The following is an 18546-nucleotide window of genomic DNA, read 5'->3' as shown; positions in this document are numbered from 1 at the left end:
AGTAATTTAAGAATTTCTCTTTAAATTTTATATCTTTTAAATTTTCCTTTTTTTTATTGTAAAAAGCTTTAATTTCTAGAAGTATAACTTTATTATAATAAAAATAATAAAAAATATTATTCATTCTTTTTATAAAAATTATTTTTATTGTTTTATAATAGATTTGTATTAGTAATATAATTATAAATGGATTAGATTACTTACTAGATTATTTAAAATTAATACTAAATAAACTCACTCAAGATATTATATTTTTGATAATAGAAATAAAAGAATAAGAATAAAAAAGATAAAAAGGTTTTTCGAATAATTGATTAAGCAATTTATAATATTATGAATTAATATTAATCCGAGAAGAATATGAAGAACATAATATTTATATATTCTATTATATCCTATCTAAAAAACTAATTATATAGAAAACCAGTAGGCCTTATATAGATATTATTAAAAGAACTAATTTCTTTTGTATTCGCTTAATTCTTTTGATACAATAGTTATTATATTAAAGTTATTTTTTTGAAGCGAATATTCTTATTCATAAAATATTAAATGAGATAAAAAATATATGCTAGTTATGTTCATAAATTTCAAAAATTTTTCTATAAAAATTATAATATTTTGAATAATAAGTTCTATAATTTCTAATAAAATAGGCTTTATAATAGGTATAATATACCCAAGAATTGTAATAATTAATATTAAATAAAATAATAGAGATAAAATAATATAATCAGATAATAAAGAATAAATTATAGTAATTATATGTAGTAATAGGGAAAATAAAATTATATTTTCATTTTTAGTAATTTAAGAATAGATTTATTTTTCTAATTAATACATCAAAATCAATCTTCCTGGGGACTAGATTATTAAATCTATATCCAATAAATAGATGAATAATAAAATAGATTTAAAATAATTAAAAAATTTTAATAAATATATTGAAAACTAAAGAAATGGTGAATATTGAATATTGATATTAGATAGATATAAAAGTTACAAATTAAAAGCTTTTCAAATATATTACAAAAGGAATAATATTATATATTTAGATTTAATTATTTAATGTAGATTTTTTTAATAATCTGAGATGTTTGTATAATAGTTGAATTATTAAATTTATCAAATTGTATATAAAAAATCAGTTATTTTTCAAAGATTGAGTTCTTTATAGCTTTTAAAATTATATATAAGAAATCAATCATTTTTCAAAATATGAAATCAGAATTTCAAAAAACAAATTTAATCCCATTTAAATCTAAAGTTATACTCTCAGAATTAGATATTCGAATTTATATATCTACCCCCTCTTTCAATTTAAATCAATAAATCTCTCAAACCTTTTCTAATCCAATTGAAGTTTTTAAATTAATATTAATTAAATCTCGAATAAATTATGATTATTCAAACTCTCTTATACCTATATTTAAAAGTTTATCAATTTGAACTAAAAATACAAAAAGATTAACTTATAAGAATATATTCTTAAATATAAAAAATTATATATTTTAAATAATAAATAAAGTATTAAATAAGTACTGATATACCAAAAAATCTAATTATATTAAAAAGAAATATTTATTAAATTAAAAGCTTTTGGTATATTATTTTAGTTAGAGATTAATATTTAGATTTGATGTATTAAATGTTAGAAAGGAAGGAATTCTAATAGAAAGGTATTTTCTAATTGACATTATAATAAGTATAGAAAGATTAGATATGATGTAAAAACTTATTAAAATAATATAATATATTCTAAATTTTTATAATTTTTATAGTTTTAATTAATCGACTTAATAATTATTGAATAATATGAATTTAAAAGAATAAATTAAAGTGAAAGTAATTTACTTACTGATATAATCTATTCACTGATAAAACATGTTATAAAATATTTATGTAAAAGTATTGATTTCATTGTAATAACAATCTTTTTAAAGTCATTATAAATTATAATGCTATTTTCGATTAATATTTTCGATGAAATATTAATAAAATAATAAATTATATTTTCATTCTATTTATCAATTCATTATTTAATTAGTAACAATTATAGTATTTAATATAGTATTTTGAAATGGGTGTCGGGAAAGTGATCATGTGACCGCACTAGCGCTTGCGCTAGTGCCTCGGCACTATAGTATAGTCGTATCATAGCCCTAGCTTTTAGAACCTCAAGCAATATTACAACAGTGTGAATCATAGTACTATGTTGTCTTCACTATCCTCATGGTGATACCAGCAATTAGGAAATTTATATATTAATTTAATAATAATAGTCTGAGCTTTATCAATATTTTGAGTAAATTCATTCATAAAGTAGGTTATATTATTTATTCTATTGTTTTAATATTCATTTATAAATTTTATGAAAATAACGGATCTTGGTATAGATATACTTCTGATAGATCTAATAAAAATAATAATACAATATTCATCAATGTATTTGGATTTTCGATATTGGAATTTATTAATCCTTTGAATAGGTTAGAATCAAAAAAAAAGAAACAACTACCAGATTTGTTAATCTTAATTTCTGTACATTTATTCACGTTTCGAGATTCATTTTAAAGTTTATTATTGATATAATTAACATTGTGATTAAAATTACTTTTAATAGAGGTAAACATTAGAATAAAATCTGATAATTAAAATATCAAAAATAAAAAACAATTAAAATCTTTTATCATTGATAAAAATAGAAATTAAAAAAATCTTCAAGTCACTCTTCAAATTGAATTAATAATTTGTAATAAAGTATCCAACATTCAAAGGCTATTTAATAGCTATAAATTATTTCAAATTTATAAATTAGTTTTCCAATTACTTATAATATCATACAAACCCTTTTGAGTTTAAACATATAATTAAAATATAATATAATGTTTTTATAATAGATTCAATTGAGAAGAAACTCTTATTATGAATGAAATACTATTTATTATGTATTTCTAAAAAAATTGATTATCAATTTTATTATCAATATTGCTTGTAATAGAAAATAAGCATTTTTATACTTATTAATAGATTTCTAGAATTGGTTTAATACCAACTCCTCGAATATTGATAAATAGTATTATCACTACTACTATTAAGAAAGAAGAATATTTTAAAATATTCAAAGAAAGACATTACGTCTCCATTTTCCACATTAACCTTTTTTCTATCTTTCAAACCGCTGATTTACTTTAATGATAAGATATATTGTATACATCGTCATTTAATGTTTTTTTCTCATTAAAATTTGTTTGTATCTATTAATAACTTGAAAATTATATAAATTAAAATACATTACTATCCTATCCACAAGATATTTTGTTCCTTCTAAGGTTTGAAACTTATCTAACATAAATCGGAATATGTTAATGTTAAACGTTATTTAACTTGAATTTTTCGTTAGATATTACCCATCAATTTGTAATTACTTGAATCTAATTACAATCATCGTCTTATTAGTTTGCAAGCGAAATGACTTCAATATTGGATGAAAAGAATTTCAATACCAAGGTAATCTTAACAGCTTTATCTGATGCTATTGAATAAAAGAAGCTATACAAACAATTTCAATATTTTTTCCCAAAAATTGTGAGACTTTTAGAGAGTCTAGCTAGTATTCCGTTTGCTTTGGTTAGTGTAAATTCTTTAATTACTTACTTACCTATAATTTTTCGTTAAATATATCTATACATGTATACATCCATATGGTGTTTACAATGACCATTTGTAGAATCATTATACAAAGCTTTCTTGAAACCTTAAAAAAAAATGAATTCATTTGTATAAGACAGTACATGTGTTGAAATTTATTAGAGTTCATTGAATTGAAATGAATTGAAATAAAAATTATTATAGATAGGATTCTTTCAAATATCATTCGAGAAACGATATATAGAAATTTGTAGTAAACGAAAACGAATTTTTAATATCTTATAATTCTAAACTCTATAAATATAAATGATCATTTGATTGGGGATATATTACCCAACAATTCGATTGAATTCATTAGCTTTTATGGTGCAACTTTCAAAAATGATCAGAAGAAATGCTATCAGCCACAATAATATAATATCAAAAATTGATAAAGTTATAGTACAATTCTCTATTGTACATCAAAAACGAGTCAAGTGTATTTATCAACTATAATCGCTATGATTAATACTAGTTTCTTTCTTCTATATCTTAAACACAACAGAGCATTTTTCCGAGGCAGCTCTTGGAGAAAAGTGATTGTTTATTTATTCTTAAATGGTCATAACATTTCTTTAAAATTTTATAGAAACATCCAGAGTCATTATTCAAGAGAGAGGAAGATTCTGTATAAAATACTTTCAATTGTTGATATAATAATAGTATATGTTATGGGACCAATTTTGACTTTAACTAATGATATCATCTACAAATTTGAAATAAGACTATTAAAATCATACCTATTAAGACAATACATTTGCATATAAATCTTGTTAATATTTTATTCCAACGTGCTATGTCAAGGAAAATAATCAATTAAAAGAAGTCTCCGTTTTTATCGAAACTAAAGAACTCAATCAAACCATTTTAAAACCTTAAAACTCTTTTCTTATAAATATTTTATAACGTATCATGAAGAGTCAGACTTTCTTTTCTTCGTCCTATTTATATTCTAGTTCAACAAATTATCTATATGAATTCTTTCATTTTATTTTCGCTTTATCAGCAATTTATATACCTTAATGGGGCAAGCAGGGATATAAAATGGTCGAATATGTATTAGTATTAATGAAGTGGCATTTCTATGATGTCAGTAGTGCTAATATTACCAGAGTAATATTTTTATGGTACTCGAATTAGAATAATACTCGAACTCCTGAATGGTATTCAAATTTTCTGAATAATATTAATACTAATAGACTAATACTTTTATAGTTCTCGAATTTCTGTATGATACCCTTATTATACCTAATTAGGGATTTAAAAGAAAAGCTTTTGATAAAATAATATTATAATCAATACTTAAATCATTATATAATATAATAATATTAATAATAAAAATTCAAAAAAGTTATTTATTATTCAGTGGTAGTGCTATACCTCTATAATTTGATTTACATTATTATTTTAGGGATTAATATATACAATTTAAGTTCTTCGAATACTATATAAGATTATATTCATACAACGATTTTGAAACTTATAAAACTCATTATATTTTGATATTGTTTCTATTATATCAGAAGTATATATATTATACCCAATCAGAAATGCAATTTAAACACCGTATCCCGATTGGATATTATACAGAGTGGGGATAGTATGGGGGTGTTGCTCAGAATTCCCACTTATGCCAGTAAGGTATGTGTATTAAATCAAACTTTTCGTCCACCGGAAAATAATAATACTTTTTATTTTATCAAAATTGGATATATTATCGGCTCAGACAATGAAGACGGATTACTATGTACCAAAGTAGCTAGAAATAATCCGTTAGTTTAGAAAGAAGAATTGATTTCGATTCTCAGTACCTAGGTATAATATCAATCAACTTCTCAATATGGATTTGATTACTGTAACAGAAAAGATCAATCATTACTTAGCTCTATGGTGACCTATTATACTGGGCAAAGTAATCGCAGATATGAAGTATATTTTAAAATTAGCTAGAGCTTTACAAATTTTGATTAGATAAGCTTTAGTTCAGCCGTATGATAGACTAATATAATAGTCATACCGTTTTGTATTTTTGAAGGATCGAAATCAAATGAAAGAAAGTAAAAACTATTTAATTTTATCAAAAGTGCTCAATTTTCATTACTTCATGGATTTCTAATAGTATAACCAATAATAATTCCCTGGTATTGAGAAATCTAAAACAATATTGAACAAAAAAAACTTGCAAACAATATGTCAAAAGTATAGTTCAAGGTGAGATAGTTAATTATATTGCTCAATATTTTATAGACAAAGAAATCTCTATTATACATAAAAACAATATAATTACCTAAGCATATATCATCTATACATTACAACTATATTGAAAATGAATTTTAATGTTTCTTTTGCAATTTATTCATAAGCTTCTCTAATTTTATCAATTTTGAATCATGTTTTTTCAAATGAAAAGAATGTATAAAGATAATTTTAATAAGTCTGCTAGTTTCCTTGAAAGAATTCAGAAAATAATAATTGGATAACCGATTATTCAAATGAAGTTGATATTTTTCATAACATTTCCAGAGCTTTTGGATTGTTAGTAGTATTACCTAGGTCAGAAAAGTCGATCTCATATTGAGATAGAGACTCAGAATAACAAAATTAAGCTTTTGAAATGATCTAATTATTGAAACCTAAATAAGTATTATTAAAACTAATGTAATTTCTATACTTTCTTATAATTTGAATATTTTTAGCGGTAATCTTAATATAATGATTCTTCTTTTTTCGAATAAATATTGAAATATCTTTCAGCATGATAAACTATATTTTCCAGGAATATTTCTTCAATTCATATTTTGATATTTCCATCATAATTTAAATCAAACTTGACTATTCTTCATGTAACATTTCGTAATACTATAAAATGTCAATATAATAAACAGTTTTATCTATTTTAGTTTAAACACGTCTTAAGAAAGTTTTATTACCTTAAAGTATTGAATATATTGAAAATCAATTATATCAAACTTGTTTCTATTTCGTGGGTCCCTGACATAATAACTTTGAAATTATGTTTCATGATGATTTCTGATTAGTCATCGAATTATAACTATTCAATGATCCTATAAATCAAGTTCCTTCGAAATATCATATGTGATATTATTATTTGATTTTGACATAATATATTGATTGACCTTTGTTTTAAATGCTATGTTAATAAAACTAGTTTCCAAAAATTAAATCTTGAAATAAAGCTTTGATTATACAAATTTTTTCATGTCAATGCTATTTTCAGAATCCATAATATTAACCAAGATAATTTAGTAGTCAGTAAGATTGTTATCCGTGACAGGAAATTTGAATTATTTTATAAAAAAGCCCTATACAACAATTTCTTTATATTCAAAATAATATTTATCATTAGCGATTGCATTCGATAGGAAATCAATAAACTATATTCAAAAGAATTGGATTTCTAATTTCTAAATTTCTTTTCAAGATTGTATGAAATTCTGGAATTTTCTTATAGAGTTTCTGATTTTTATACATTCAAATCTGGTTTTTTTGATTCTAAAGGTATCACATTTTCGATGATTTCTAGAAGTTTCATATATTGAATAATAATTTTTTCCCCAAACAATGTATATATGTATAAAAAAAACATCAAAAGAAATTTGTTTGTTCAATACGATCTCCACCCTCTATCAAAAAATCAGAAAACTTTCAAAAAGAGATGAGATTCTATTATAATCATTTCTATTGTTATATAAAATCTCGGAGATGCATTTTGAATGAGAACTTTATGAATCTATTGACAATCAAGTTTTTGATCCGTATATATTCAAAAGAAATCTCCCTCCAATTCATCTTCCTTTTTCAAAAGAATTTTTGAATATTAATATACTTAAATTTAAAATGAATAATTAAATTATTTGTTGATACAATATTCTGTTGATTACCATATCAAATTAGCATCAAAAATTATTAAAACCAAAGAATCCCTTTTACTTTTTGTAGTTAGATTTTTGAGGTCAAATTTACATACCTAACAGAGTGTATATTATGAACTGTTATTCTAGCAATAAATTTATAGCATTAATTAGGAAATTGAAAACATGACAAGCATTCGAATAATAAATCACAAGGTTTCTATGCAATTGATATTAAAATATTTTCTCAATAATCAACCCCTTGTTTTCAATCGTAAAACATAATACTGTATTTTTTATAAATAGTACGAAATAACTTTTATTCTTATTGAATAAATTTCATTCAAGTTCAAAGTTGATTAACTTATTTTTAAGATCATAAAGATAATATTTAATTAAGTTTTAAAGATAATATTATGGAGTAGTAGAAAACATCAAAGTCATAGAATAATTCTTCGCATAATATACTACAAAACAGTCACTAAAAAAGTAACACTTCCAAAAATTGAAAGTAAAAAGCGACACTAAATCTGATAAATCTGATAAATTAAACAGATCAGATAAATCTAAGAAATGTAATGAATCTAATTAATCTAAATCTGATTCTAAAGCTGAATCTCTTTCTGATCACCTTTCTAATCACCTATTGAATCACCTTTCTGATTCTTTTCTAATCCTTTTTCAAATTACTTTTCGAATCCCCTTTTTAATGCCTTTAATTTAGAAGCTCAAGATGTCTTATCTCTTCTATTGCATTTCTTAGCGTTTAAATCAATCAAAAATGCTTCTTTACTTGCTAAGAGACTTTAGAGCTTCAATTCAACACTCTCAATTCTTGAAGTACTTATTTCTTCAATAAATTATAATGTATCAATACTTTTAGAAAATCATTTCATTGGGAAGCTTTCCATTCAAAAAATAATAAAACTCTTTTCATTTTCATTTTATAACTCATTTAATTCCAATTCACCAATCCAACTAAACTCTACATCTTGATATTCCTACACAAACCTTACATACTTTCTCAATCAACCAGCTGCCGGTCATAACCCATGTTTCAAAACATGAACGTTAGGGTTATCATTTTTCCTAGAATGACTAATTCAACTTTTCTAAATAATTGGAAAACTACTACATATTTCTCGACTCTAATTTATTCATTCTATTTTATCAATGTAGTTAGTTTCTCGATTCCAATGTATTAACTTAATCTCCTGACTTAATTCAAAAAATCTCTGACATTCGAAATTATGATATTAAGATTCAAGATGATGGAATTTTTAAATACAATAATACATATTTTGACATGCAGATGATACTATTCAATGTATTCAGGAGTACTTAATTTCATTTAAAAAATTTAATATGAAAACTATACAGATTTGTTCTGTTAGGAATTATAACCATCAAACTAATGAAGTTTCACTCAAAAGTAGGTATAAAACTTCTCAATATATTGTTTGAACCATGATTGAATAGATCATTTTGATTATTTGACAATTTTAATAGGAAATTTGATTTTAAAAATAAATAAATTGTGTTTCAGTTGAATGTAATATAAAATTAAAGGTTTATATCATTTTGAAATGACTTCTACAAAATATTGACTATTCCAAATCACTTCATCCTTCCTTTTTTAACCCCTTTATGAAATTTGATTGATTTTATGATTATGAATCTATTTACAACCATAGATTTTCTTGTATATAGATAAAATAAAGAAACATATTATAAGAAAAGTTTAATATAGAGTATTAATTTATCTCCTTTATTACATAGAACTTTATAATACCTCAATTCGGAATAAGAATTTTGGATAACACATCTACAATACCCACCCCCACAATATATAATACCCAATCAAGATACAATATCTAAATTATACTCCTGATTGGATCTAACACATATCTTGTTTATATGATAAAAGCAATATCAAAATATAACTAAATAATCCTTATAATTTATTCCCATAAATCCTCTAATCAGTCCCCTTGAAGTTCATAAGTCAAATCTATGAAAAAATTAAAGAGAATTGAAAACTTACAATATAAAGTGATTGATGATTATTCAAAAATAAATCCTATTAACAAAATTTACCTAGGTATTATTGTAAGAAATATGAAGTTTTGTTTCAAAAATGATAATAAATATTAGTTGATAATCAGGCTTCATATAATAATATCATTTGCTAAATTAGAGTTTTTTTATTAGAAATACAGTAAGTTTTATCAATTCGAAAAATTAATATAAATATAATTTTATGAATATAGAGTTTTTAATATATGAATTTTTTAGAATATATATGTGTATTAATTTTGGAAATAATCTTGTTATAAATATAATTTTAGAAGTAGAGAACTATCATTAAAAAGAATTTAATCTTTTTCAATAATGTAAATATATATAATATTAGTTATACAAGAGTTCCCATACTTATTCTCTATTATATAACCAATCAAATACCAAATTTAGTAAATTCTTAATAAACTTAACGTGGTTTATCATCGAATAGGCCATATCATTGAGTGAACTACTTTTCCCTTAATTTACATCTTCAACTTCTATATGCGATTTATCAATTAATTATTATAAAATCAATTAATTAAAAAGCCCGAATCTTTTTTATTATCAAAACTATTTATGAAGATAAAAAACTAAGTATTTAAAAAGCTTCTAAACTTTATAATATTCTTTATATAACTTTTTAATATAAAATAAATGATTTATTATTTTATATAGAAATTTGAATGAATTATTATAATATTATAGAATTAAAAAAGAAAATGATTATTCAATATATTCTTAATATAAATTTAAAAGATTTTTTATTTAAATTAAGAAATATAAAAGATATAATAAATTATATTCTTGAATCAAAGAATATAAAATATATTGGGAAGCTCTGGGTATATTGATTTATAAAGTATTAAATTGAATTAAAAACATATTTTAATTATATTTATAACTTTTAAAGAGCTTTTTATAAAGATTCTAAATTTATTAAAAAATAGTTTTGATTAATGACAAATATATAAGCGAAATATAGTATTTTGGATAGTGATTTCTACAATTTTGATAAAACAGGCTTTATAATAGATATAATATACTCCAAAATAATTATAATTAATACTAGACAAAATAATAGAAGTAAGGTAATATAATCAAATAATAGAGAATAGATTATAGCAATTATATATAATAATAAAAAGAGTAAAATTATATCCCCATTTTTAATAATTCAAAAATAGATTTATTTTTTTAATTGATATATCAAAATCGATTTTCCTATTAATTAAACTATTAAATTTATATCTAATAAATAAACAAATAATAAAACAGATTTAGAATAATTAAAATATTTTAATAAGTATACTAAAAACCAAAGAAAGAGTAGATATCGAATATTGATATCAAATAAATATAAAAGTTATAAATCAAAAGCTTTTCAAATATATTACAAAGAGAATAATATTATATACTTAAATCTATTATTGTATTCAAGTTATTTAACTCAATCATTTAATATAGATTATTTTAACAATCTGAAATATTTATATAATAATCAAATTAATGGATTTATTAAGGCATATATTCATTATATTTCGAAAATTGAATTCTTTATAGCTTTTAAAACTGTATATAAAGAATCAATTACTTTTCAGAATATAAAATCAAAATTTCAAAAAACAGATTTAATTTATTTAATTCTAAAATTATACTTTTGAAATTAGATATTCAAATTCATATATTTACTCTCCCCTTTTTTCAATTTAAATCAATAAATTTCTTAAACCCCTTATAATTCAATTAAAGTTTTTTCTTAATTAATATTAATTAAATTTCAAATAATTTATTATTAATTAAGCTCCCTTATATCTATATTCAAGATTATATTAATTTTAATTAAAAATATAAAAAGATTAACTTATAAAAATATACTTTTAAATATAAAGATTCATATATTTCAGATATTAAATAAAATATTAAATAAATATTAATATACAAAAAAAACTTAATTATATTAAGAGAAAGTATTTATTAAGTAAAAGACTTTTAATATATTATTTCAATAAAAGATTGATATTCAGATTCAATACAATAAGTATCAAAAAGAAAGGAATTCTAATAAAAAAGTATTTTCTAGTTAATATTATAATAAGTATAGAAAAACTGAATATAATATAAAAATTTGTTAAAATAATATAATAAATCCTAAATTATTAGACTCTTAATAATTACAATCAATTGATTTAATAATTATTGAATAATATAGATTTGAAAATGTGAATTAAGGGAAAAGTAGCCCACTCGATGATATGGCCCACTTGATAATAAACCACGTTAATTGTTTTTTAAATTCTTAATCGAATATTATATTCCTATTATATGAGAGTTTGAATGTTATTTCAAGATTTAGGAATTATTAAGATACTATTCTGTTAATATTAATATTAATATTACTATGGATTTCGAATATCGTTTAGGGATTTGAGGATTATAAAAATACTACCCTTTTAGTATTAGTGTTGTACTTCTACTGTTTTATCCCTGCTTGTCCCGTTAAGGTAATAATAATAAAACAAAAACTTAAGCGTAGCTAGGATCGGGGGCTGGCCCCCGTATATATTATATTATGAAATTAGAATTGAATTAAAATCTTGGTTCATAACTATAGTAGTGCTAGTCGTCGGGGAAAAGACTTTCAAGTCTTCGAATTTGTAGGGTTTTAAAATGAATGTAATAATCAATAAGAAAAAAACCTTTCTACGAATTCGTTATCTCGAAATTCTTTCTCCCCAACGGTCAGTATTTGATATCAGAAAACACAATTGAATATCTGTAACAAGTGTTATACATCATTTAAAATATCCTATAAATATAAAATATAAAATATTTATATTATATAGTAATCGAAATGCTCAAATATTAAGAGCACTAAGATTTTTGGAATTCTCACGAATATTAATACATGATCAAATTTTCTTGATTGGGAATCTGATATAGAATCTATTATTACATACTTGTTATCTGAAAAGTACTTAACGATCATTATATCAATACTTAATAGATCTAGTAATTCAAATAAACCCCTCAAGTTTAAGACAATCATTAAGAACAACATCTTGATTTTCAAAATTAGTTTCCTAATAGAATAAGCAGGGATATAATATAGTGGAAGTATACGAGGGCCTGTTTTTGATGGGGGCCTGGTCCGTGCGTAAGTACTTTCTACACCAAGATTTATGTACTTCAGAATTCAATATTAAATTAATTTGATATTATTATATATTCAAAAAAAGTTATTATGGATAGGTGTGATGAAGTTTCTTTTAATAAAATTGTAGACTTTTTATTAAACACTTTAATCGGCTTACAATGTATAATATATTATTTATGTTTGAAATTATTATAAGAAATAATGTTCAATTTGAAAATTAAATTTGCATATAGAGTTTATTAATGGATTTGAAATCGAAATCTATATATTTATTATTGAAATAATGATTGATCAACTCTTTATATCAAAATTGAACTTCAAGATTTTATAAAAATTATTTGAATATTTATATATTTATAAAAGTAGTGAATAAAGCATAGTTTTGGGTGAGGAGTTCGCTTAAATCTAAAACGGGCTCTCATCAAAAACAGGCCCTCGTAATATCATTACTGATAGAGTAATATTTTCACGGTTCGGATTGTACTAGTATTAGTAAAGTGAAGGTTTTATAAAATTTGAATCTTGAAACGAACACTAACACTAATAAAGTAATATCTCAAGAATACCGAAAACCATACTCCTATAACATTTTATAATACTAATATTGGAAGAATAATATTTATATAATTCTCGAATCTCTAAATACTACTCAAAATTCTTTGTAATACTAACACTATTTCTAATCCAAAACTTAGGAAAAAAATCCTCTTTAAAGAAATTATTTGAATAAGATGCAAATTTTTAATTAAATAATATCCAGATTTGATATTCCATTGATTATTCAATACAAGGATAATCTTAAAATTCTAATACAGTTATATTCTTATAAGATTTAAAATATTAATAAATAAATTAAGAAAGTTACCTTAATAGTACAAGTGGGAATTCTATACGGTATCCCCACAGTATCCCACGCTGTACAATACCCAATCGGGATATAGTGTCTAAGCTGTATTCTTGATTAGGTGCGGTATGCGCACCCCCGGTATAATGAAAGCATTGTCAAAGTACAACTAATTAATTCTTATAGTCAATCCCCATAGGCCCTGAAATAATAGGCTCAAACCCCTGTAGCTATACCCTATTAGGTTTATAATTCAAGTTTAAAAAAAATTAAAAATTTATAGGTCTAGATTAAAGAAAGATTGAAGAATAATTAATACTATTTTAAAGTGGGTTTCAATAAAAAAGCTATTATTATATGAAAAAGAAAATTATTTTTAAAAATTCTAATTTTTGGGTATTACTAATCAGGTCTGATATATTATTAACATTTCAAGATATATAACATTGTGATCATACTAGCCGTCGGGGAAAAAGGGGTTTTCAGCCTATGAATTTGTAGAAGTTTCTTTTTCCTTTTGAACTATTATAATGATTTTGAAACCCTACAAATTCGTAGACTTTAGATTATTTTTCCCCAATGTCTAGTACTATTATATCATAAAACACAAAAATCTTATAGATAAATTCTAATTCTAATTCTAATCTTAATATATAATATATATATGAGGGCCAGCCTCCACGTCCTCAATCCTTGCTACATTCGAATTAAAATCATCAACCTTTATTAGTATTGCTATTCTTATTATTCTTATTAGTAGAATATCAAAATGGTAGAAGAATGAATTCTTGTTTAATTTCTTTTTATAAATTCTTGTATAGATTCTAATTCAGATTCTAATATTGAAAAATGTCTAAAGTGTTATACCTCAGCTTGTTATCAAAGCTCTTATTTACAAATATATCTTTAAATAATCTTTTTTCAATGTAATTAATTAATTCTACCTTTATTATAAAACTTATTCTGAAAGTTATTATAGTATTCGAAAGCTTTTAATTACTTTCATCTATTTATTTCCTTTCCAATTGAATTTTCTTTTCTTTCAAGAATATATATCAAATTGAAGTAGTTTGATTTTTTGTTTAATTAAGAATACTAAGCGTTAATTAATTAAAAGTTTTATATATTATTTATAATCAATCAGAGGGAATCTTATATATGCCAATTAACAGATTTGCTATGGTTATAGAGACATATAATTATATAATATAGGAGTACAAAAAAACTTAACTTGCTTCTCCGAATCGATAAAATCTTCAAAATATATTTTATATAATACAATTGATTTAATATTAAATTTGATGAATTTTTTTAATAAATTTTGATTTCATCTAACTCTTTGATTGAATAAATACCAATACTAGATAGAGATTAGAATATTGTTTAGGGGTGCGGAAACTGTAGAAGTATTATTGGTATTGTAGAAATATTGCTCCATCAATACTAGCACCGTACTTCTATTGTTTCATATGTCTGCCTGTCCTATTAAGGTATAATATATACTTATTTTTTAGACTTAAATTATAAGATTTATAAAAACTAATTATGGGATTTATAAGATATAATTATAAAAATTGAATTTTTCAGTTTTGAAATCTATGAAATATAATCATAGCAGTTAGCAAATAATATTTCGATAATACTTTGAATATACTTCTATTATACCAGAAATATGCGGCTATATCTAATCAGAAACATAACTCAAATACTATATCTCGGTTAAGTATTATACAATTAAAGAGATAATAGTAATACTATTCGGAATTCCTATCTGTGCTATCAAGGTCTTTTTAATGAGTCAAATCCTTCTACCGTTAATTATATAAATAAGTAATTGTTAAAATTTCTTATAAACTGTATTTAGGTCGACTACTTCAAAGTGATCGTTATAAAGGAATGAAATAAAATATTTCAATTAAAGAAAAATAGTTTTACCTTTTACTATCTGATATTTAAATAACCCTTTTGGATTATCTTCTTTTGTTATGAAATATTTATTTCTTTGAATCTATACATATCTATTTAAAATCAAAGTAGCAGGACATGAAGTTTAAACTCATACCCACTAGATAAAAATTTGCTTTGACTATTAATATTACTTAAGAAGTAAGATCTTATAGTTTGTTCGAGTATTCAACAAACTTATGCGGTATTTACAGCAAGAATTTCAGTTTTATTGTATTGATTATAACTGATTGAATATGTATCATTGAGTATCTTATAAGCAATACAGAAATTAGAGAGCTTTAAACTTATCAGATTGACTTAAGTTTTAATAATTCTTCATTTACGATTACTTTTATTTTCATAAAACCGCATTCTATATCTAAATCATTACTATTATCTAAAATTCTATTCTATAACTATTATGTATTGAACTATCGCTTTTTAACTTTCAATATACCTAGGTAATAAATAATTCAATTATGGTTCTGAATTCACAAAATGAGACAAAATCATAATAACGGGATACCAATTAACGAGTAAAATTATAAATTATAATTGTAATGCTCATAATGCTGAAGCTCTATATATCATCGATTCTGATATTAAATCTCATATTAATACTTTTATTATTATTATCATCATTATTGAAAAATTTCATTTAATGATGCTTTTAAAATTCTTTTAACAAATTCTTTCATATATTCATTGAATCAAATAAATACATGATCGAACTATTATTTATAACATGATTTCACTATATTAGAAATACAACCGATTAAACCCAATATTACTAGTTTCTTAATAACGATCGATTATATTATAAATAATTAATCAATATAGCTTATTATAGATACTTATCTGATAGAAAAAATTAGATTGGATTTGAATAACTTCTATTTTTAGAAAAATAATTTAAATCACTTCGATCTTTTTAAGAGATTCGGAAGATATTATAATGAAATTAGAAAATCAATAAAAACTCAGATTTAATAGTTCTGAAACTCATAAATATATTAATGAATATATTCGAAGAGATGTAGTGAAGTTTTCCTGTAAAGATTTCAGAAACATTTTATTCAAAGTCTTAATAAAAACATTTTCGGGTAATCTATTAGATTTGCTAGATTTCTTATTAATTCTTATACTACCGGATGTTAATAGGAATACTTTCAACATATTCAGTATTACCAAGTTTGTATAATTTAAAAATATCTTAATATCTATTTCAATAAATATTTAGAATATATATCAACTAGTCTGAGAACCATTACATTTATTTTTACGAAGGCTTTTTTAATTGATTGCTGGGTCCGTGTACTTGCAAACAAAATAGTCATGATAAGATCCTATTCTGATATTCTTATTTCTAGTAATAAAGTAATAGATTTTTTTCCAATATAGACCAACGACAGTTATTTGAATGTATCAAAAAAATATAAAAAAATATCATGGAATCTACAAAGTGTTGAGTTTATCAATAGATATCATACTGATATATTCATCTATATATACAATATTCATTAATCGAAAGTGATATTCTGGCTTACAAAAAGGCGGTATTCATTAAAATCAAGCCGTCGTAGGCAATCAAGAACTTCCTTATAAGATATTCATAGAGTCTATCCGGATTATAATCAATTTCGTATTACTTCATATCAACAATTGACTATTCAATGGAGTGTTTTTTAACCCAAGTTCATGTAATGAATTAGTTTAGATTTACATTTCAAATTCCCCTCATAAACATCGAAACTAAATAAACTCATTATTTCTTTAAGCATTGTACTACCTTACAGTTATTCAAAATATTAAGAAGTATGGATCTTCAATGTCTTTTTGACAATTCTAGTATAGACGAGCTGAGAATATTTGATATATTTGAGAAGAGAGTCTTCGTGATTCCTTAAAAGCTCAATCAAAATTTCGAAACGTTGTATCCTTCCATGTTAAATATTATGTTTTGTGATTACAATCCCGAATATTAACATCTTACATACTAATATCTCGATTATCCCTCAAAATATCTCCTTCGATCGAAATCAATAAATTTAATGGCCTAATCTTCACTTCTTGATAAAATGATACGATTATGTGTTTAAAATCGATTTATTGCTAAATTAAAATGTTCTACTCTTAGAAATTTTAAAAAAAACCCCTATCTATTGAATTTAGACTGGAATATTATTTTTCATTGGATATCATGAACAGAATCACAGATCTCAAAAAATTGAAATTTCTGGAAAAGGCTCAATTTCTTATCCACAAACTTCAACTCAAAATATTGTCATTTTATATTAGAGCTAGAATGGCAACATTCACAAAAATCAATTTACATGGATTTCTAAATATTAGACCTCAAATACTATTCAATGCTAGTGGAGGTGTTAGTATAGATAACCTTAACATTCGTAGTAATTATCATCGAGTATTCGTTGATAATGCATTTCATTGCTATAATATAGTTTCTAGCAGCGCGTCAGAACCTGCGTACAGAATACAATATTCATTGCTTCGATAACCAAAAATCTCTTTCGACAGTTTATAATATGTACTCGAGGAGTGAAATAGTCAAGTAGTGTTGATGAAACTTGAACTTTAGTAATCCGAGTCCTGTGAGGAGATAGCTCAGTCTCATCTATTATTTTCAATTTAACATGAGGTCCAAAGAACATACTTCACTTTGACGTTGTAACACAATGGGGGTTTGAATGGCTCGATCAAGACAGAAGAACGACAATAAAACTCTTTCTCTTCTGAGGTCCAGAAATAACTCCCGAATCCTGTCGATCTCGAAAAGATTGAAACCCAGCCTAGGTCTCAAAACAAGAACAATTATGTAGGTTTTACCCCTTGTAGGAGTATACATACAATATATAGCACATATCATATCATATCATACATTGTCACTGATAGCCTTTCAACTTCCACTTATCACATCAAGTAACATATCAAACGACATCCTGCTATCCTTTTCC

The sequence above is a fragment of the Botrytis byssoidea genome (assembly GCF_014898295.1).
Source record: "Botrytis byssoidea strain MUCL 94 chromosome Unknown BBYS_024, whole genome shotgun sequence".
Classification (NCBI taxonomy): Eukaryota; Fungi; Ascomycota; class Leotiomycetes; order Helotiales; family Sclerotiniaceae; genus Botrytis; species Botrytis byssoidea.
The sequence above is the reverse complement of the archived record's forward strand: the minus strand, read 5'-3'. Positions refer to the sequence as shown.